Below are 23,244 nucleotides of genomic sequence, written 5' to 3'. Positions count from 1 at the left end.
TTGAAGTGTTTGTGAGGAGGAAGGCTGGTTGAAAATAGGGATATCTCGTCTATGGGAAGCCTGGTCACTCTGACTTGTAACGCCGGCTCGTGGTGAAGGGGTACTTCATCTTGATTCACAGGGCACATGTCATCTCGGACCCTCACAGTTTGTCAGCTGAGTTAGGCCATCTCGAAGTCACCTTTCGTCAGAATGATTATAGCGACAGTCAGATGACATTTGCGATGAACTGTCGAATTTCTGTGCGCGGGGTATGTGATGATAATCCCGAGGTGGCGTCAAAGTCAGCGGCCTTAAGCAGGGAGCACTTCCAGAAGGATTGGTCGAATTCTGCGAAAAATTACATGAAACGCGTTTTTCGACCACGATCTAATACCAGCGTCTTTTTAGTTTCCGTAAAGGATGCCCTTGGCTTGCATAAGCTGAGTGTCTATCGCTTTCCTTGAAGATGTATATAATGTATTGGTCAGACCATCAGAGCTGTGGAGGACCGGTGTACTGACAAGGGAACCTCCCCATCGCACCCCCCTCAGATTTAGTTAGAAGTTGGCTCTGTGGATAGGCCTTGAAAAACTGAACACAGATCAATCGAGAAAACAGGAAGAAGTTGTGTGGAACTATGAAAAAAATAAGCAAAATATACAAACTGAGTAGTCCATGTGCAAGATATGCAACATCAAGGGCGGTGTGAGCTCGGGACCGCCTTGGTACCGTGGATAGCGTGAGCAGCTGCGGAACGAGAGGTCCTTGGTTCAAGTCTTCCCTCGTGTGAAAAGCTTAATTTTTTATTTTCAGACAAATATCAACGTTCAGGCACTCACACATAATGAACTTCGCTCTCCAAAATTCCAGGACATGTTCAGATTTGCTTGGACATATGCAGGATTTGACGGTCTACACACGGAAAAATTTGAAAACGTTAAAAACATGTTTTGACAGAGCACAGGGAAAACTGTGCGACTGTGAAACTGTTGCACTCATTTGTTGCAGTTTATGTGACAATCTCTCATGTTTTCATCACTTTTTTGGGAGTGATTATCACATCCACAAGAAAACCTAAATCGGGCAAAGTAGAAGAATCTTTATAGCCATTCGCCAAGTGTACAAGTTAGGTAGGTCGACAACATATTCCTGCCATGTGACGCACATGCCGTTACCAGTGTCGTATAGAATATATCAGACGTGTTTTCCTGTGGAGGAATCGGTTGACCTATGACCTTGCGATCAAATGTTTTCGGTTCCCATTGGAGAGGCACGTCCTTTCGTCTACTAATCGCTCCGTTTTGCGGCGCAGTCGCAAAACACAGACACTAAACTTATTACAGTGAACAGAGACGTCAACGAACGAACGGACAGATCATAACTTTTCGAAAATAAAGTAAGTAAAGTTTTCACTCGAGGGATAACTTGAACCAAGGACCTCTTGCTCCGCAGCTGCTCACGCTAAACACGGGACCACGGCGCTCCTGAGCTCATACCAATCTTGATGTTGCCTATGTTAAATATGGACTACTCAGTTTGTATATTTTGCTTATATTTTTCATAGTTCCACACAACTTCTTTCTGTTTTCTCGATTGATCTGTGTTCAGTTTTTAAAGACCTATCCACAGAGCCAACTGATAACTAAATCTGAGGCGGGTGCGATGGGGAGGTTCCCTTATAAGCACAACCATCAATCATTCTTACAACTGATGATGAAATCCGCTTTTGCTGAACATTGTCTTAGCAACAGTAACACCATGGAGATAACGGAATGCACTTCGAGATATTTAGGGTAGTGTTATTAGGGAAGGAACATTAGGAATTAAATTAGTAAGTAACCTTGTAAACAAATATGGTGATTTTTTAAAGTTCAGCGTCGAATCCACTTCTCTCACTAGTCATAAAACATAGGGACAGATTATTTTAACTCACTCGTTGATTATTAACATTAGCATAGATAAGCTCTAACGTCGTTCAGCCGGCCGTTGTGACCGAGCTGTTCTAGGCGCTTTAGTCCGGAGCCGCGCTGCTGCTACGGTCGCAGGTTCGAATCCTCCCTCGGGTATGGATGTGTGTGATGTCCTTAGGTTAGACAGGTTGAAGTAGTTCTAAGTGTAGGGGACTGATGACCTCAGATGTAAAGTCCCATAGTGCTTAGAGCCATTTGAACCATTTTTAACGTCGTTCATCTTTGCTATCTGATGGCGCTAGTGTTTGCATTGTGTGTGAATGTTATTTTTCCGCAGTTTCTGTGAACATCTAGGTTTTAAATTTCCTTGCACGGTGCTTAGGTGCTGCTGTTATGCCTTGAAAATGTATGCTTCTCTCTAAATATCGATGCTTGTCGTTGACGTTACCCGGCTGCACTCCCATAAGTTATTTAAACGGTGTATACGCCGTGAGAAACCCAAATCTCACAGTGATGAGACGTGTTTGAAATTCGCTGAGGATATGGACACTGGGATAAGGCATGCAAGAGTAATTACTTCAGTTGAAGAGCAATGGACATCGTCTGCAGTCTGTGTGTTATTGCCTTTGCTATTGGTAAAATCTGTGACAAATGAGGTAGTCGCAACTTCGGGTGTTAAGGAAATTAACACGGTGTACCATAACTAACGCTTCCAGGAGGTTGCCACTAACCTGCGGATCACTTGAAGGAGGCGTTTATAGTTAAGTGAAGTCGTTCGTTATGTGTCGCGCGTGAAGTTCATCCCAAAACATTCGAGCATGTCCAGAAATGGAAATGGGACCACATTCCATGCTACCAAAGATCATAACGCTCAGTCTCATATAGGCTGATAAATACGAGCTCCTCTCGTACATCATCCGCCAGTCGAACAAAGAACAAGTCCTCCGTGATGCACGATATATGAGTGGGTGCCTCCTCATTGGGATCCCAGTCAGCCGGCTCCAAAAACGTGTAACAGTGGCTCAAGGCGGTAACATAAAGAAGCATCGGCAGAGGACGTCCCTGGCGGAAAGACAGTATAGTGCTACGAGTAAATGGACCAAATGGCTCTGAACACTATGGGACTTAAACAGCTGAGGTCATCAGTCCACTAGAACTTAGAACTACTTAAACCTAACTAACCTAAGGACATCACTAACAGCCATGCCCGAGGCAGGATTCGAACCTGCGACCGTAGTGGTCGCGCGGTTCCCGACTGAAGCGCCTAGAACCGCTCGGCCACATAGTCCGGCTAAAACGTAATACTTTATGATTGTGTGCTTATCTGCTATTTTGTCAAAAACTGACATATCTAGCTCGTGCCGTGTAGAAAATACACGTTGACTCTCACATAGAAGATTACAGAAACGAGCCACTTTTTACGATGCTACTTATTCACTTAAACAGCTCTGACCTTTTGATCTTCAGGCAGCTAGTTCACGTTTTGCATTAGATTTCGCCTTTTGTTTCCCAAACTGACAAAATTTCCTTGGGATGGTGGTGCCCTCCTACCAAAAAAAGATGTGAGACAACATCTTTTAACTGCAACTGTGCCTCACAACCATGGTAAGTCATGTAAACAAATTATTGAAGGGAAGAAATTTCGGTAACTGACGATGAAGAATGGGGGTTATTATGTTCCAGTGTAGGCTTCTTATAATATTGTTCATCGCAAGTAACCGAAACATTTTCCGTTCAATAACTTGTTTACATTACTTAAAATCGTTGCGAGGCACAATTACAGTTAAAAATACGAATGTATCACATCATGTTTTGATTGGACCCGAAGGAGATTTCGTCATATCGGAAACAAAAGGCGAAATGTAATGTAAAACTTGAACTAGACGTCTGAAGATGAACCTCTCGGTTCGAAACCGGTAGCGGCACTGTTTCAATAAATAAATAGCATTGTGAAAAGTGGCTGGTTGCTGTAATCCTCTATGTAAGAGTCAACCTATATTGTGTGCTTGTCTTCTACAGTAAGTTAAGTTTAAAGTGGGACGGTAGGGGAGGGGGATGGGTCGTGTCGAATTATCGGCCCTGCTAGCTCGGGGTCCAGCGGTTGCTTCTCGGCTATTTTAAGAGGCATAAATTACGGAGCTAGTCTTTATATGCTCTATATGGGTGTTGTAGAGGGGGAGTGACATACAGAAGCCATAGTTAGGAAACTTGTCTAGGCGAACTTCCTGCAGGTGGGCAACATAGAGGTCAGACGCTCTCAACATTACGCGAAACAGTTGACAGTCGTGCTGATGACGCTGAAAGAAGATGTGAGACATAACATTTAAATAAATGAAATTCTTCACTGAGGAGCTACGTCTGTTCTGAGCCCTGCCCAAGTATCGACCTTGTTACTAGGGATCGAGCCATAGCTTTTAAGCTGTTTTTCAGAGACACAAACCAAGCAGGTGTTCTCTCTATAGAGGTGGAGTGGAGTGAGTTGAGTTGGAGGGTGGAGGTGCGGACAGAGCGGTGAGTACAAGCTTCGCGTGGCAGACTGGATAAAGCTGTGCTCACCAGTGAGAGGAAGCATCGAGCCTTGCAGTACAGTACCGCCGGGTATTGGTATGTGCAACAAGGATAGCGGTTGATTCTGCAGCTGATGGCCATGTGGACAGAGACATGACGAAACTTAAATTACACTACTGGCCATTAAAATTGCTACACCACGAAGATGACGTGCTACAGACGCGAAATTTAACCGACAGGTAGAAGATGATGTGATATGCAAATGATTAGCTTTCCAGAGCATTCACACAATGATGGCGCCGGTGGGGACACCTACAACGTGCTGGCGTGAGGAAAGTTTCAACCGATTTCTCATACACAAACAGCAGTTGACCGGCGTTGCCTCGTAAAACGTTGTTGTTATGCCTCGTGTAAGGAGGAGAAATGCGTACCATCTCGTTTCCGACTTTGATAAAGGTCGAATTGTAGCCTATCGCAGTTGCGGTTTATCGTATCGCGACATTGCTGCTCGCGTTGGTCGAGATCCAATGACTGTTAGCAGACTATTGAAACGGTGCGTTCAGGAGGGTAATACGGAACGCCTTGCTGGATGCTAACGGCCTCGTATCACTAACAGTCGAGATGACAGGCATCTTATCCGCATGGCTGTAGCGGATCGTGCAGCCACGTCTCGATCCCTGAGTCAACAGATGGGGACGTTTGCAAGACGATAACCATCTGCACGAAAAGTTCGACGACGTTTTCAGCAGCGTGGGGACCATGGCTGCGGGTACCCTTGACGCTGCGTCACAGACAGGAGCGCCTGCGATGGTGTACTCAACGACGAAATTGGGTGCACGAACGGCAAAAAGTCATTTTTTAGGATGAATCCAGGTCCGTTTATAGCATCATGATGGTCGCATCCGTGTTTGGCGACATCGCAATGAACGCACATCGGAAGCGTGTTTTCTTCATCGCCATACTGGCGTATCACCCGGCGTGATGGGATGGAATGCCATTGGTTACACGTCTCGGTCACCTCTTGTTTGCAGTGACGCCACGTTGAACAGTGCACGTTACATTTCAGATGTGTTACGAAGCGTGGCTCTACCCTTCATTCGATCCCTGCGAAACACTACATTTCAGCAGAAAAATGCACGACCGCATGTTGCAGGTCGTGTTCGGGCCCTTCTGAATACATAAATGTTCGACTGCTGCCCTGGCCAGCACATTCTCCTGATCTCTCACCAATTGAAAGCGTCTGGTCAATGGTGACCGAGCAACTGGCTCGTCACAATACGCCAGTCACTACTCTTGATAAACTGTGGTATCGTGTTGTAGTTGCATGGCCAGCTGTACCTGTACACGCCATCCAAGCGCTGTTTGACTCAATGCCCAGGCGTATCAAGGCCGTTATTACGGCCAGAGGTGGTTGCTCTGGGTACTGATTTCTCAGCATCTACGCTCCCATATTGCGTGAAAATGTAATCACATGTCAGTTCTATTATAATACATTGGTCCAATGAATACCCGTTTTTCATCTGCATTTCTTCTTGGTGTAGCAGTTTTAATGGTCAGTAGTGTAATTAGTTGCTGTTCGACTACCCTGTTACACATCGCGTGAACAGACAAGATATCAGCGACGATAGAAGAAGGTGCAGATGATGTTCGGCTACGTAGTGAGACAGACGGTCCGTGAATGTGATTGTGCCCACGAGCGCTAATTAAAGTGTGTTACAGTTCTGTTCTATAGAGACTGAGTGTCAAGGAAGTAGGACCCTTACCCTGCTGTAGCCGACGGTAGGAAAAGAAATCTACTAATATACAGCTACACCATTGATGACAAACAGCTGGAGACAGCGTCTGTTGTAAAATATCTAGGGGTAACTATACAGAGCGACCTTAAATGGAATGGCCATATAAAACAGACAGTGGGAAAAGCAGACCCAAGACTCAGATCCACTGGAAGAATCTTAAGGAAGTGTAACTTATCCACGAAAGACGTGGCTTATAACGCGCTTGTTCGCTCGATTCTTGAGTATTGTTCATGTATCTTGGATCCATATCAGGTAGGACTGATAGAGGACATAGAGAAGTACCAACGAAGAGCGGCGCGTTTCGTCATGGGATCGTTTAGTTGGCGAGAGAGTGTTGCGGACATGCTTAACAAACTCCACTGGCAGACGTTACAAGAGAGACGTTGTGCATCGCGGGGAGACTTACTATTGAAATTTCGGGAGGGCACTTTTCAGGAGGAGTCGGACAACATATTACTTCCCCCCACATATCTCGCGTATTGACCACGAGGAGAAAATTCGAGAATTTTGAGCCAATACAGAGGCTTCCCGACGCACTATTCGCGTGTGGAACAGGGTTGGAGGGATCAAATAGTGGTACCGAAAGTATTCTCCGCCACACACCATTAGGTGGCTTGCGGAGTGTGATGTATATGTTGCTGTATTTTCATAAACAATGTTTACTTTTGCCTTCTTATTCATATAAATTCTGAGAGAATGAGTAACGTCGTCTTGAAGTTTTGAGAAACAGATCGGTCAAAGGTGCGGGTAGTGCTTCAGAAGTGAATTGCCTTCAGTTATCAGGCTTAAGTTAAATCTTAAGTGTAGTTTTATACGGTTTTTAAGTCGGTTGAGCTCTTGTTAATGACAAAATCTTTATAAATCCTCGTCCTTGTATAAGTCTAGTAGGAAAGTCAACAGCATACCAAGTTTCTATTTTATGGAGTAATTTTTACTAACTGGTGTTCTTGAGTAAATTGAAAAGATAATTTAATAGTACAGACGCTATTTCGAGAATTAATATTTTTACTGAGAACTGAGCAATGCGATAGAACATGTTTCAACTCTGCAGCAATGTGTGACCCTTGTTTGGACTACCCATGTCGTACAATTGCTTTTTAAGTTTTGCGTGACATGCAGTAAACCTCCAGTACATTTCACTTCCCCAAATCTGTGTTGGTCATTGTTCATACTCATTATGACACATGACAGGCTAGGGAGCAGACTGATGATGAAAGAAATAATGCGGGCTAGGATATAGTGGCCTCTCCACAACATCGTTAATAGAGAAGACAAGAAGCATGTTGGAATTAGGAAAGGATATGGAAGGAAGAAAGTTCGAAGGTATCCCTGTAGCAATTATTTTAAACTAGGAAAGGCATGGAAACGTAAATCTCGATGCCCGTAAGAAGTTTAGCCCTGCTCGCCTCATATGAGTGCCCAGTGTCTCACCAAGGGACTTAGGGAAGAAAGAAGAATAAAAGAAGATACAGAAATCCAGAAGAAATTTTCAGTTCGATAGACAGAAACAATACTTAAAGCGTATTAGCATTCAATAATAAAGTGATAACAAGGACACATGGAGACAGATCATAGCGGAAATGAGTTGATTGGCCTAAACACGACTGTAAGAAAGAAAGAAATAATCATGACGTCAGAAAGAGGTTCAAAACCTAGATGTATGATTGTCAAAAATGATTTCATCCGTTTCAGAGAATTCTACCAGGGTAATATGTCAACATGTTCTTCAGTAGCGGCTTTAGTTTTACTCTTTTATGTATCAACTGAAGACAGAATATTTTCATCCGCGTGACATCGTTTCTATATCTGTAATTAGGTACCTCTTTTGTGAAAAGTCGTTCTATTCGTGGTGACAAAGTAGCATGTTTCTTTTCGATTGTTCTTGCGACACACTTTAATGGATAAAGAAATGATTCTGTAGAGCATGTACAGAGAAGGATAGATTTTCGTGACCCTATACGTCCTCCATCAATGTCATGAGTGATGGAGTGAGCAGGAACCGGTTATAAATCAAGTGGTTGACAGTAACGTCTGCCGAGAATATAGTTCCCACAGAATTTACGAAAGCACCTCTTGTGATTGCCTCAAGTACTCCGAATCCTGCGAATTTGTAAACTCAAAAAGGCGCTGTAAATATTGAAACGGTGGTTCACCCTTCTCAGTGTATGTAAAGAGCACGCTCTTGTCTCAGCTATACACTCCTGTTCGTGATCCTATGTCCTGATCTTGGAATACATCGAAAACCATAGACAATACGTGTTTTGCATTGTTATCGGAATGCTGAATGTTGAGAGACGGTATTGTACCATTTGTCTAAGTGTTATTTTACGTATAACACATCTTATATGGAAAATAACCTTTAAATTACACAGACGAAGCATTGGGCCAAGAAAAAAACTATACATATATATAATTACCTAAAGAGTGAACTGATGTTGTTTTTACCAAAACACCTCTCCTGAGAATTGTAAGTCTCATGCTAAAGATCCAAAATTTTCCCATCTTAGAAATACCGCAAGCTGTAATGTAAATCAGCGGCAGTGAAACCGGCATCCATAAATTCAAGAGATCTTGTTATATGTGGAGAGACGATGGAAGGGTAAGACCAGTGTGCCTGTGTGTGTGGGTGTGGCTGGGTGTGTGTGTGGGGGGGGGGGGTGGGGGGGAGAGGTTAGGCCACCTAATTTTTAAGGTGTGTTAGAAGTGTGACATCTGGAGAGTGGACATGGAATGACAAATGATGAATATATTGCTCTTCTGAGTTTCCCTTGCCTAAAGGTCTACTGATTTGCTTCGGAGAAGATTAGAATGAGAAACTCGTGAAGCTGATTGGTAATGATGAGTTCCGTGTTAACAGAGGTATTTTTGCCATTATGCTTACGGATACAAAACAGAAGGCTGAGGCAATCTAAGGGCAGTTTTGTAACCACTTTAAAACGTTCAAAATGTTGTGAATATCTGCATAAGAGAACAAATTCAAATGACAGATATAAAACATCCACCAAAGTCAGTTAGCTGTAATAAAAGCGGAACGCCAAGGAAACCTCTGTAGAGCTTAAGAGAGTGAGGAATGTTTCAGAATACGACTTAGCGAAGAAGGTGATAGATCCCAGCAGTAGACGAGCACAATCTAATCAAGAGCAACTATAGAGGAATGGCAAAAGGATTTTATCATCCAGCGCACAAGATTATATAAGGTGTTGCCGTTTCGGCATGAAAAAAATTCTCCAAGTGAAAAACCAATCTACACCAACGTGTAACACAAGACCATTATTACGAGTCACTGCATAAGATATTCATGCATATCAATCAGAATTTTAAACTACGCAGAAACTCTAACAGGAACGATCTCTTTTCTCACTGCACACCTAACATCGAGCGACTACAACAGAAGCGTGGCATGACTGAAAACTGAAACTTCTCAGTGAAGTGCGCCATACGTAGCGAGAAAACGGAAGTACTAACAAATTAAACAAATTAAAATGCAAGAGAAACTTACTAATTATTAAAGTTAATTACTACAGACAATTCAGAAGGCTAGGAAATACGTTTTCAGGTGCATAACTTTATGGTTTGTGTGTCACGGTTTCTGGATTTTAGGATTTTATGTGGCATGAGACGGAAAAGTAGCAGTAAACTGCCCAATTCATTGACAATCGTAATGGGAGATTCTGCTTTGACTAAGGCTTTGGACTCGAAAGTAGCAGCTTTATTTCATTTTGTAATTGTCATAATTTTGTCACATGATATGGATTACCTGCGAGATGGAAATCAGACGGTACCGAGAGGGATGATATCTAATAAAAACAAGCTGATAATAAACTGTTTTTCGGCAGTGCAGATCCATCTCAGTAAACTTTACAGGAGAGCCCCTTAACGAGAAAATACGGTGTAAGGTAGTCACTGTAATATGACCAGCATCTGCCGTATTTTGAGCGAACACCATTTTCTTTCCCCAGTAACTGTGGTAAAAATGTGGCTTGGGCGTGTTGTTTTGAAATCGTTCTCTTGTTTCCTACCTCTATTAATATCAGCATTTTCATAACAAACCAGAAAAGTCATTAAGATTAACTGGTAGCTCGTTATTTGTTATTTCAGCTAAGATACATCTATTGAATGTCCCATGTATTCACCTGCAGAGATTTTAAACTCTACGTCGCAATGAAGGAATTCGTACACTAACGTTTGTTTCCACAAGGATTGTGCTTTTATCGCCTGTTGTCCGTCTGTATCTTTGGGACATTCTCCTAAAACATGTATTCAGTAGCAAGTTACGATAAGTATCAGAGCAATGTTTAGCCATCTCAATTCGTTAACGTACGAAAGGTTGCTGGAGAACTGCAGGATCTTCGGTAGGAACCATGTTTTCATGAGATTCGTTTGAGGATATTTAGAAACAGGACCTACGACAGAGCACACAACGGTTCAATTGCCTCGAACGCTCATCTCATGATAGGTCTCTAAGTTAAAAATACGAATGGGAGTCGTACAGAGACATACAGGAGTGATGTTTATCTTTTTCTGTTTGCGAGTTTAACCGGAAACATACTGATTCACTGCGGATCAAAATATGACTCGCCGTTCACTATAAATTTGTCTTATAGAGTTTTTATGTATATAGGAACTTCTGACTTGACCCGTGGATGCTAAAGATTTCGTGTTGTTATATTTCATATGGTTTCCAGTGTTGAGGCCCTTTTCTGCTACCCCCGAGTGTATTGGATATTGTAAATGCTTCTAGCCCTCACGTTGCATATAACGGTCTTGAAGTATTCAAGTATTAGGACAGCGTCGTAAGGCAACCCGCGATATTAAGTTAGCAGATACACTTACAATATGGTACGGAGGGGTTTGGCCGGCCGGAGTGGCCGTGCGGTTCTGGGCGCTACAGTCTGGAGCCGAGTGACCGCTACGGTCGCAGGTTCGGATCCTGCCTCAGGCATGAGTGGGTGTGAAGTCCTTAGGTTAGTTAGGTTCAATTAGTTCTAAGTTCTAGGCGACTGACGACCTCCGAAGTTAAGTCGCATAGTGCTCAGAACCATTTGAATCATTTGGAGGGGTTTGTTAGAATGCCGCGCAAGAACTTGCTCTTTCTCTACTGATTTGCTGTAGAGGGAACGTGAGCACCAGTCCTACGGCTATTGTCGATGCTTTTTCGGCGGTAACTGTCTCCCGTTTGCAGTAACGTTACAGTTAAATATGTATACTATATCTTTCTGCGCGGCTTCTTGTACGGTCCTCGTTCAACTGACTGGGGCAGTTCCCTTCCCTGAAGCCGTCCATCTGATCGGCTACGGCTTATTCTACATTATCCTACATTTTAACATATTTAAATAGTCAAAGCTTCACCACATTCAATTTCTAAATAAAGTAACAATAATATCCATTACATAATAAACCTCAAATTCTTTTACACAAAAACAGTACAATTTCCTTCTTAACTTTAAATGTATGGGCGAGTAGGCTTGCACAAATGTGCTTTCTGATAAAGAAATAAAGAACAAAAGTAATTTCTATGCACTCAACTTGACAACAAATACTCTATTACCTAATGATTCAATAAGGTGTCATGCTGTCATCGTTCAATTTGTTTTTGTGGAAAATACTGACAATTTAAATTAACTGTATTTTTTAAACAAATGAAGTTTCAGATTCAACATTGACAACATTTGTCACTTTAATGATGCGTTTCTGTATGAAAATTCGGTCGTTAAAATCGACCAAAGCGTTCAGATTCTAGCATTCAGGTCTTTATTACAAAACTTGTTAATTTCACTTTAACTGTAAATCGTAAACTATTACAGATATGATCAGTATTCAAGTATTATTGGGATCACCATGAAAGATTAGAAAGGGTGCTAGATGGAAATTACTGTGACTTCATTCCCTTAGTTACTACAGAGTTAAATAGTTTTCATAAATGTTCCCCTTTATTGCCGATCTTAGGTCTGCCATATTTAACGCTGCTACGTCTCCCTGGCCACAAACCGCTTCTATGGGGGTTTCCCTATGACGCAGGTTCTCGTCTGTCTCACTCGCACACTACAGGGCTTTCTCATTCAGCACAACAGACGCCTGAGAAATTCCACATCTCGTGGCGTATCTGCGCACTTTGTGGCGCACGGTCCTGGATGATAGGGTTCGTTTCACAATTGCTGAATGCTGACTCTTTCGGCCATACACTTAAATGAGAGCGCAATGCTCGTTAACACATACACCTACACTCCATAACATGTTAGCGTGCCATATATGTTACGAGGTAGCACCCAAATTTACGAGAAAGAATTCAATAACTTCATTATCCTAAAGCGCCAGATCAACAGTGTAATTATTTGCTGTGGTGTTGATGCAGCATGCTTTAAATTTAAAGAAACTGATATCTACCATAAATTATAAAAATTAGCATATTAATTAAATGCCATTTATCAAAATGGACTGTGTGCTGAAATGCCGCAGAAATATCGGTGCCACTGCGCTCACTTTCACAGAACTTTTTCGTCACGACGAACTCTCCAGCGGTGCTCCACAGATTCAGATCCGAGTAGCCTGCCGAAATTCTGTATGGCTCTGCATTCCAGCGCCATCGTTCTGCGGGAACAAATCTCTTGAAATTCGAATCGGGCGTAGATAACAGAAAACAAACACTTTCAAAAACCACTCGGAATTTACACAGAACCCTTCCACCAGTGGAATTGACACAAACAGATCTAAATTACACAGTAAACAATTTATTTACAGCGTTGCTAGATGCTCGTAAATTCTCTAATGATTCTGACACGTTATTCAAGTCGGACTACAGATATGCATCTCGTGACAGATTCCCAATCGACTTGATCGGCAAATAAATATTTTCTTTTACTTTAAATAACTCACTTAGACTCAAAACTAACAACAAGCATGAACAAATCTCACCCCTAGTTTAATTCCGTGCAATGAAGCTACGTACACAGTTCGGTACTCCATACAACAACAAATAATTCCCCAAAAATATTCTCAGAGAAGTAAATAAACATACATCTGTCGTCCTACGTAAGAATTATTAATTTTCATTTTCCAAATTTCTCTAACCTCCATGCAACCAAATTGGCCTGACCATAACTTATTATTTGGAAATTACAACTAACATAAAACCATCCATAAACTTAACTCGAACACATACATACACATAAATAAATCCCTTATCTACCCACAAAAACCTAATTTATATGCACACTGTGCACTGAATTATGGCTTGATACCGTTCACGAAGTAACTGAGTTCTTCGACCTCCTCCAACCCATATGTGCGTCTGAACTATCTCTTTATAATTGCACAGACCTTGTGCCACAAAGATCCTTATGCGACAGTACAACAAACAAGCTACAATAAATCCTGAAATAAAACATAATAGCAAATTACCCCTCCAAACTATCTCATGAACTAAACACAGATACACTTATCTCTTAACCTATTTTCCCCATCTCTGTGGACAGTCTCAATTCTGTCACATTTCTTAATATTAAAAGTTTTTCTGCAACCGGGTATGTGAGTCGGTAGGAATTAGGGTGCGGACATTCTGCCACTACAAATAGCCCACAGTACAGCTCAAAGAACTTTTCTTTCGTACGAACCAGAACTTCGTCTCCTATTTTGTAGTTAGTTGATTTGTACTTCCCATCATGCCTATTCTTCCGTTCCTTCTCCATAGGGGATTTTACTGCCTGCTCCCTCTCAGCGGCCGACTCAGCCTGGCGCTGCAGGAACTCCACAATTTCCGTTAACAGACGTTTTGGTTTGATTCCCGTAATCACCTCCAAGAGCGAATATCCAGTTGCGTTACTTTTCACGCAGTTTAGAACGTGCTTAAATGATCGTAGGCATTACATCTACTTTGAGTGTCTATCACGCGCGTAAGTCCGACACAGTCGTCCAACTTCTCGCATATACCGCTGGCAAGCGTTACTCGCCGGGTGATATACTGATATTTTAGTGTGTTTTATACACTGGTCGATCTTATATTTGTTCCAAACGTTTGATGCAAACTGAGATCCGTTGAGATCCCTTTCTGGTTTGATTGCGTTTTTAAAGAAATCCTTTTCTAAATTGGCTATCGGCGTCTTGCTGTTAGCTTTCCGTATCGGATAAAGTTTAAGAAATTTTGAAAAGAGGTGCACAACAACAAATATGTACTTCATACCGCCACGTCGTGTGGGCAGCGGGCCAAAATTGTCAACCGCCAGTAACTCTCCTACCTTGGTCGGTATTATACTTTGCATTTCCCCTTGTTGAGTTGTAGTGCAATATCTTACTCGCTGACATCGATGACAGGCAGCCATCTGTGCGCGTACTCGTCTGGCGAGGTTATTCATGTGAATTCTGGCCAGTAAGTTCCCTGCACTTTTAGGTCCCGTAATGAAAGTGACTTACGTGGACGTCATCTATCAGCTGTTCCACATATTTGTCTGGGAAGCACAGTCTCCAGTGATCCGTCTTCTCCTCTCTTCTGCAAAACAGCACGCCCTTGTGGATATTGAAAAAGCGGAGTATTTTTTCGGAGCCCTTGCTGTCAAAGTTATTCACTTCAGGGTCATCATTTTACGCTCTCCGCATATCCCTGCAGACCGCACGAATTTCCTTTTCCACCGGTACTCCTTTCATGTACAGCAGCTGAAATTCGTTCTTTGTCTCCTCCCAATCATTTTCTTTCTCTCGAACGGGCAACCACGACAGAGCATCAGCAATACAATTCGTGTCCCTTTAATGTGTCGTATCTGGTGACTAAACTTCTGCAGGAACACTGCCCAGCGCATCGAACGGTCGTTTAGTATTCTACAGGCTTCCAAAAACTAAGGGCCTTGTGGTCGGATAGCACTGTTACCTCTCTCTCTTCCAGATACATTCGGAAGTTTTTGAATTTATACACGATTGCAACCAGCTCCCTGTCTGATATTTTGTATCCGCGTTCGTGTTTGTTGAGAATGCGGCTTGCGAAAGCCACACTCTGGCGTTCTATCTTCCCGTAGATTTGTTTTTCTTGGAAGATTTCGCAGTCTATCCCATAATCTGAACTCTTCGACGACAAACAGAACGGAAGTACCATGTCGGAATAATAGGGCATCCTGCTAGCACAAAGTTTGTCCTTTACGTTCTGAAATTCCTTTTCACATTCCTCGGTCCATTTCCAGGATGCGCTTTTCTTTAAATCTTTCATACATTTGGGTTATCCATTCGTCCATCCCCCAAGAATCTTCGATGAAACCCTCATTATCCGAGGTACGACTTTAGTTGCTTTCTGTTGGTTGGCCTTTTAGTTTCTCGGTTCTCGGTAAAATTCTTTCAAATGTAAGAGTCTGCAGGCTTTCGTGGCCGTTGTCACTGAAGTTGATGTCTTCTGGGTTATTAGGCCTCGTCATCTTTCTTCTAATATGTTCGACGTTTCTACCCCACTGCTGGGACCTTCCTGAGGATCTTTTGGTGTCCACTATTGCTAGAACACTACTGTTCTTTAACGTCATCCCTCCTCGTCTTAAGGCCACAAGCACTTCCTCCAGCAATTTACAGTGCTCGTACCAGTATTCCGTCGCTATTAAAATGTCGTCCACATAGATCAACTTGCTCATTAAGCGTTCTTCTAAGACATGGCTTAGCACTCTCACAAATACTGCCACTGAAATCGTTAGGATAACATGCGATTCCACTTCGTCAAAATGTCTTGGCTCTAACGCGTCTAGGGGTTGACCCGCAAGTATCGCATTACACCCCCAAAAATTAAAATTTCTGACAATTTGCTTAAATTTTCTGGCCGATGGCAAGTTTGCGAAATTGTATGAAACATGCAATGTTAATATGACATGTAACTACAGTAATAACAATATCGGGAGCTACATTAACTACCCATAAATTATGCAGGCCACAAAGTTGCGATTTTGTTAGAAGAATTCTTATTCAGAAAGCAGACTAATAGTGAAAGTGGCCATATTTAGAATTACTATTACACACATTTGACACAGTTCGATAATTCACAATCTCATTGTGAATTACAAGTCCAATACGCCACCTCGTTAACTACGCGAAAAGTTAAGAGTTCACACCTGGCTCGCGGCTGCTCACCGCTCAGAGACTAAGTCCCTGCGATACCACACAACGGGAAATTTTCTAACTCTTTTCACTTCCTAGCTACCTAAAGATCGACTGTCGGTTTTCGTGTCTCCACCAACACTGTCCCTCTGCCCATCCCCGGCAGTATTTCCCGCGTGCCGAACATACTCAACGGATTAGGGCAGTTCCCTTTACTGAAGTCGTCCGTCTGATTAACTGCAGCTTATTCTACTGTATTTTACATTTTAATATATTTAAATAGTCAAAGCTTGACCAATTTCTCGTTCTAAATAAAGTAACAATAAAATCCATTACATAACAAACGTTAAATTCTTTTACATACCAATACAGTTTCCTTCTTAGCTTTGAATGTCATGTCCAGTAGGTCGCACAAATGTGCTTCCTGACAAATAAAGAACAAAAGTAACTATTATGCACCAAACCTTACAACAAATATTGTATTACCTAATGGTTCAATAAGGTGTCATGCTGTCATTGTTCAGTGTGCTTTGTGTGGAGGAAATGATGATCTGATGCTTAACTGAAAATACTGATAATTTAAATTTACTATATCCTTTAAACAAATAAAGTTACAGAGTTATATTTACAACATTTGTCCTTTTAATAATGCGCTTGTATATGAAATGTCGATAGTTATGTTTGTCCAAAGGGTTCAGATTTTAGTATTCTGGTCTTTGTTAGAAACCTTGTTAATTTCACTTTAACAGTACATAGTAAATTATTACAGATATGATCAGTATTCAAGTTTTATTGGGATCACCATGAAAGATTATGAAAGATGGTAGATTAAAATAATTGTGGCTTCATTCCCTGAGTTACTACAGAATTAAATAGTATTCATAAATGTTTCCCTTTATGGCCGATCTTAGGTCCCCCATACTTAACATTGCTACGTCTCCCTGGCCAAAAACTGCTTCTACGCGTTTGCCTATGACACAGGTCTCGTCTTTCTCACTCATACACTACATCACTTTGGCCTCAATAGACAATGGTTATGAATTTCCACATCTGGAGGCGAATCTGCACACATTGTAGTGCACGGTCCTGGACGTCAGGGTTCGTTTCACAATTCCTGAAGGCTTATTATTTCGGCCATATACTTAAATGAGAGCACAATGCTCGTTAACTCACATGGCCGGTCGTCATTGGGTAGAAAGGCACGATTCCATACTTATGCTGGGGATTATTGGTTAAAATTCCTCCTACTGCTATTGGTTGGGCGTCATCATTGGCTATATGGAAAATGGAGAGAGCTGGACAGGGGGAATATTTATCGAAAATATTTTTGTCCACCGAGGTGACTTGCAGCGCGTTTCTTATGTCGCTCTTACGCCGCGGCCACATATTCACTTGTTTAATGTGGGGAGCCACGATGACGGAAGCCTATAGCCGTCCTTTCTATTTGAATTAGATGCGTTCTTGGAAATTTCAACCGGTTCTCGGATCTTTCTTCTATAAGTTTTGTTTCCTTAGCCAGCACACGTATGTTATTATGTTATTAAAATTGGTGTCACAGCTACACTTCTCATGATGTTCCGCTACTGCCGATTTTACACTTTGTTTCAGCAGCGTGTACCGGTCGTGTTCCTTACTTCGTTCTTTAAAATTCTTCCCATTTCGTCTATATATCCTTTGCCGCAGCCACATATCACTAGATAGACGCCTGCATTGCGGAGGCAATCAGGTGCATCCGTTTTTCGTCGGAAAATTTTTTGTGTTGTATTTTGGCTAAAGAAAGGTTTCTGGATATAATTTTTCTTTAGATTTCTGCTTAAGCGGTCATTGACCCCAGAAACAAACTGTAACCTAATGGAGCGAGAAGGCAGTTTCCCGTCATTCTTATTAACGCGATTAATATTCCGCTTAAAACCCCTGTCGATTGAACAACTGTTGGAGCCATTTGCCTTCACTGTCCTCTTTACAAAAGATCCCCTCTGCCCAGAAGCAAGCATTGCTCAACACTCTGTCTTCACGTGCCTTCCGTATCAGCGATGACGACAACTTGGAATCGTAGTTGAAGTTTTTAAAGACGACACTAAAAGCAAATCGCTATGATAGTTGTTCAATCGACAGGCATTTTAGGCTGAATATTAATCACGTTAATAAGAATGACGAGGAATCGCCTTCTCACTCAGTCAGGTTACCGTTCGTTCCTTGGGTTACTGGCCGCATAAGCAGAATTCTAAAGAAAAAATTTTACATGGAAACGATGTTTGTAGCAAGTATTGAGAGACGGTATGATTGCTCCGGATAGAAGAGAATGGATAATGAGAAGAAATACACTGACGGAAGAAATCGCAACACCAAACATCAGTCGTGAGCGGACCCTTTTTCTCTGAGGAAACGCTGTGTGCTACTTTTCCAGCTGTCAGCGTGAAGGATGGGATGTACGCCCATAAGTTAGAGTATACTATCATTCCCTGCATGGCTGATAAACACCTGCTGAAAGATACGAGTTTAATGCAGGATCCGCTCCACCCAACATTGCTACGCTTGTGAAAGATCTCTTGCACACGTCATTTGATGAGGATCGCGTACTGAGCTGCCACTACCGTCATCCATGACCTCTCAGGTTTCCGGAGCCCAGCCCCTGTGCTTATCAGCCGTGGAGTTACCTGAAGTGTACTGCCATTAGCGATGCTAAAACACGATGTTCCAATATTGTCCCTGGACGCATTTGTTATCAAGAACATTGTGATGGATAAAAATCAGTTGTATTGCTAATGAAATGCCTGAGCTAGCAGGACAGAGCGAAATAGGTTGTGGAAAGGGGTTAAAATAAGTTACTGTCAGTTGCACTCCACATACAAACTTTATTTATCAACACACAATATTACTACGTCCTTTGATTATCTTTAGATCATCTGAAGACCACACTCAAAATCCAAGACACAAGGCCTAAGCAAGAAATTGAAATACAAGGTTCTTCTGGAGGTTTCACCCAAAATTTTCTAAATCTTCAATCTAAATAGCCTGAAGGCCATAGCAATTTCATTTTAATGGATCTTGGGTGAAGGCCGTATATTAAGCAATAGGAAGAGTTACAATCAAAAGGCAGTAGGCCTTATCTTAAAACATTTCATGCAAAATTCGGTTGAAGGCCCCTATAAAGAATAACAGTCTCATGCCTCAAGGGAAAGACAAGAACATTAATATAAGAGATATTGATAGTCGGCTGAAGGCCACATCAACCAAATAACTAAAACCCAAACAGGGAAATTACTATGTAACACACAAGGAACGGCGCTCAGAAGTTTCCAAGTGTCGGCCTGAGAGTGTAACACCAATGGCCGTTTAGATGAGACAGGCAGCCTATCCAACGACTTCTTAATCTGAAGGCAACCCAAAAGACAGACAGCCGAAGGACCAATCAACCAAATTAGTTCCGCTCCAAGCAACCAGCAAAACGACCACAAGATTTCAATACAACGACACACAGAATTTTGGGGCCCACAAAGACCAACACCACCTCAGTTGTCGAACTACCCGCCGTGCTGGACAGCAACAACACGACGAGGAAAATACACTGCCGAAAATTACGTCAACGACCAGGGCAGGTACCCGGAACGTCAATGACCACAAGGCAGAAGATATCGCTGGTCAACTTCAATAACAGGGAATAAATTAACTTAAACTACTCGACGACAGCTGGAATTTTGGCCGAATTGAATACATACACATTGTTGCTCGCAGGAATGTCCCAAAAACGTATACCAGGATCAAACGAAGAAATGTAAACAGTTGAGTCTCTATAGTAGGTTGACTCAACTTTGATGTCCAAGATCGGTGGGCGACTAACTCCGTGGCACCCGCAAACAGCACCTCACACTCCAACCGCGAGTGCATGCCCCCAGCGGCCCCGGCCAGAGTACACGCGACGGAGACTTCCTTGCTGCTCCACGCCAACCGACCGACTGCCCAGGCCCGGAAACGGTGAAAGGACCAATTTTACGTTGACCGATGACACGACCAACCGAATGACCAACCAACGGTCGTGCCGCTCCAATCTCCCTCCGTCACACAGTCCATGTGTGTCGCCAGCTGTCGGCGAGTGCTGGCTGTCCGCGCATCACCTGCGCCCTGTCCACGACTTCACTGCTGCTGCGTCCCGACTGCACTGCTGCTCCGTCTCCAACTGCCTGCCAGACACACAACGATTTGGAAATACTGTCGATCGTGCCAGTGATGGTACGACGGTGCTCTTATCGATACGCGCTGCTGCTGTCGCTGACAGGCAAGTAAGGCAGGAAGTTAGTGACGCCAGTAAATGGAATAAGAAAACGAGGCGGCAGTACCGTAATTGAAGATGACATACAATAAATGGCATGAACACGATCCGTGCACGGCTCAGCTAATAGTTGCTTTTGTGCCATGTTAAGCTCCATTGGTTGGTAATTTGGTGTACTTTTTTTTTTTTGTTTCAGTGAAATCCCATGTCATGTCAAGCGTGTGTGTCAGTTTCGCCTCTCTATCTACAATATTGAACTCCCGAATATTAACGGGCTTAAGGATCACCTCGTATATCACTCTTTCGTCGTAATGAAAAAATCACTTATTCGACAATGTAGAGTATATTATCATATTACAGCATGTTCTGAACACTTCATAGTGCAAAAGCAATAAATGCAAATAGAAATTACCCCTCTTTCTCGAAGCACTGCTGATACTGCGATAAATAGCTTTCTTCAGGGATATGCTGAAACCTGCTGGGAGCTTGCAGCAATGGTCAAATATTTATGTACAGAAAGTACATGGTGTAAAATACACTCTATAAACAGGCAAAAGTTTAACAATTTCCAGAAAAAATTTCTAAAAAAAGTAACAAAACTTGGCCACGTGTTACCAAAGGAATAAGGAAACTAGATAAGGGATCAATTACAGTTCTTTAATTGTACACGTATTTTGTATTGTACTATATTTAACCTATAGTATTACGTGCATTTCGGTCAAATGTAAGAGATCGCTTTCGTGACTGAATTAGTTATATTTCACACATTACTGTAAAAATTTGTTTCCCTCTTTAGGAAAGGTTACTGAGTCAGGTCATGTTTCTAAATTTCTATTGTTGTTTGTATCTATAATTATTTTAAGTATGTGAATGTCCCGCTGGACTCGACAAGGCGTAAACGTTTCCCTAAATTACGCCCAGCGGCACATACGTATCACAGTGAAAACATTCGATTACTAGGGGCTAGGATCTGTAAGAAGAGGATAGTGAGGACCAGTATAATTTAAAATGAATTTATTTGAATTTATTTTTTCACGGCTTAACATTACTTTTTCAAGATATCGTTGAATACATAATGGTAATCTCCAGTAGCAACATATAAAATCAATCGTTGTCTCTTGTTGCATGTACTGCACTGTCTTGATTGCCTCTTTGTGTTCCTTGCTAGAATATGTATTTTCAACTGCACAGAAGCGCATTTCATCACCTATACAAAAGGGGATTGCATTTGCAGAATGATGGCAAGATAATAAGCCGGTCACAGTTTTATCCGCTGCTCAACACCCTATAGGTGTATGATTCGTCACAAGAAAGAAATAGTGAGTTTAACTTCATCTACGTGCTACAATGCATCCATGCAGACTACTCAACTTTAATGGAACTGTTGATTGGCTCTACTGGCGGAAAGAAAGATATGCTACTGCCAGTAGGCCACTCAAAGTTTGGCATCTTCTTATTTTTCTTTGGACGGTGCAATAATAAACTGTTTAATAATGTGGAACTGTCATAATGGGGGAGAATATGACCAACTTTATTTTTTCATCCTGTTCTTGTAAGGCAGCATTCGGCTGAGAGATTTAGAAAGATAGCCGGCCGCGGTGGTCTAGCGGTTCAGGCGCTCAGTCCGGAACCGCGCGACTGCTACGGTCGCAGGTTCGAGTCCTGCCTCGGGCACGGATGTGTGTGATGTCCTTAGGTTAGTTAGGTTTAAGTAATTCTAAGTTCTAGGGGACTGATGACCACAGCTGTTAAGTCCCATAGTGCTCAGAACCAATTATAAAGATAAGAGAGAAGCAAGCATTCATCACAAAAAAAAAACCCAAAAGTCTGAGTTTTTCGTTTGATATCAAAACAAGGAAAATAAAATAAGATTAGAGCGCAGAGTAAAATGTATAAACGTATAAATTTAGACACTAATGTGAAAAAATGCATAAACAGAAATTCTCTACACACACCATTTGAGAGTGCCTTGTCAATAAACATGTGTAAAACTCTGTAAATCTCTACGAAACAGTGTAAAAAATATAATAAATATCTCTGCTCAGCTTATCTGTTGTAGACAGGAAAAAAAATCCATAAACCCGCGAAAACACAATGCACAACTCAAACAATTAAGCGATATCTATTGCATTAGACAGTTGACTCATTCAACGCTAGATTGCAGCACCACACACATGTGAATTTTCACATCCCTGTGATCTCAGGGAAATAGATTTGTATGTGAGTCATATACAGGGTGTTTCAAAAATGACCGGTATATTTGAAACGCCAATACAAACTAAACGAGTAGCGATAGAAATACACAGTTTGTTGCAATATGCTTGGGACAACAGTACATTTTCAGGCAGACAAACTTTCGAAATTACAGTAGTTACAATTGTCAACAACAGATGGCGCTGCGGTCTGGGAACCTCTATAGTACGATATTTTCCTCATATCCACCATGCGTACCAATAATATGGCGTAGTCTCTGAATGAAATTACCCGAAACCTTTGACAACGTGTCTGGCGGAATGGCTTCACATGCAGATGAGATGTACTGCTTCAGCTGTTCAATTGTTTCTGGATTCTGGCGGTACACCTGGTCTTTCACGTGTCCCCACAGAAAGAAGTCACAGGGGTTCATGTCTGGCGAATAGGGAGGCCAATCCACGCCGCCTCCTGTATGTTTCGGATAGCCCAAAGCAATCACACGATCATCGAAATATTCATTCAGGGAATT

Source organism: Schistocerca cancellata, chromosome 9, assembly GCF_023864275.1.
Source record: "Schistocerca cancellata isolate TAMUIC-IGC-003103 chromosome 9, iqSchCanc2.1, whole genome shotgun sequence".
Taxonomy (NCBI): Eukaryota; Metazoa; Arthropoda; class Insecta; order Orthoptera; family Acrididae; genus Schistocerca; species Schistocerca cancellata.
Note: the sequence above shows the minus strand (reverse complement) of the source record.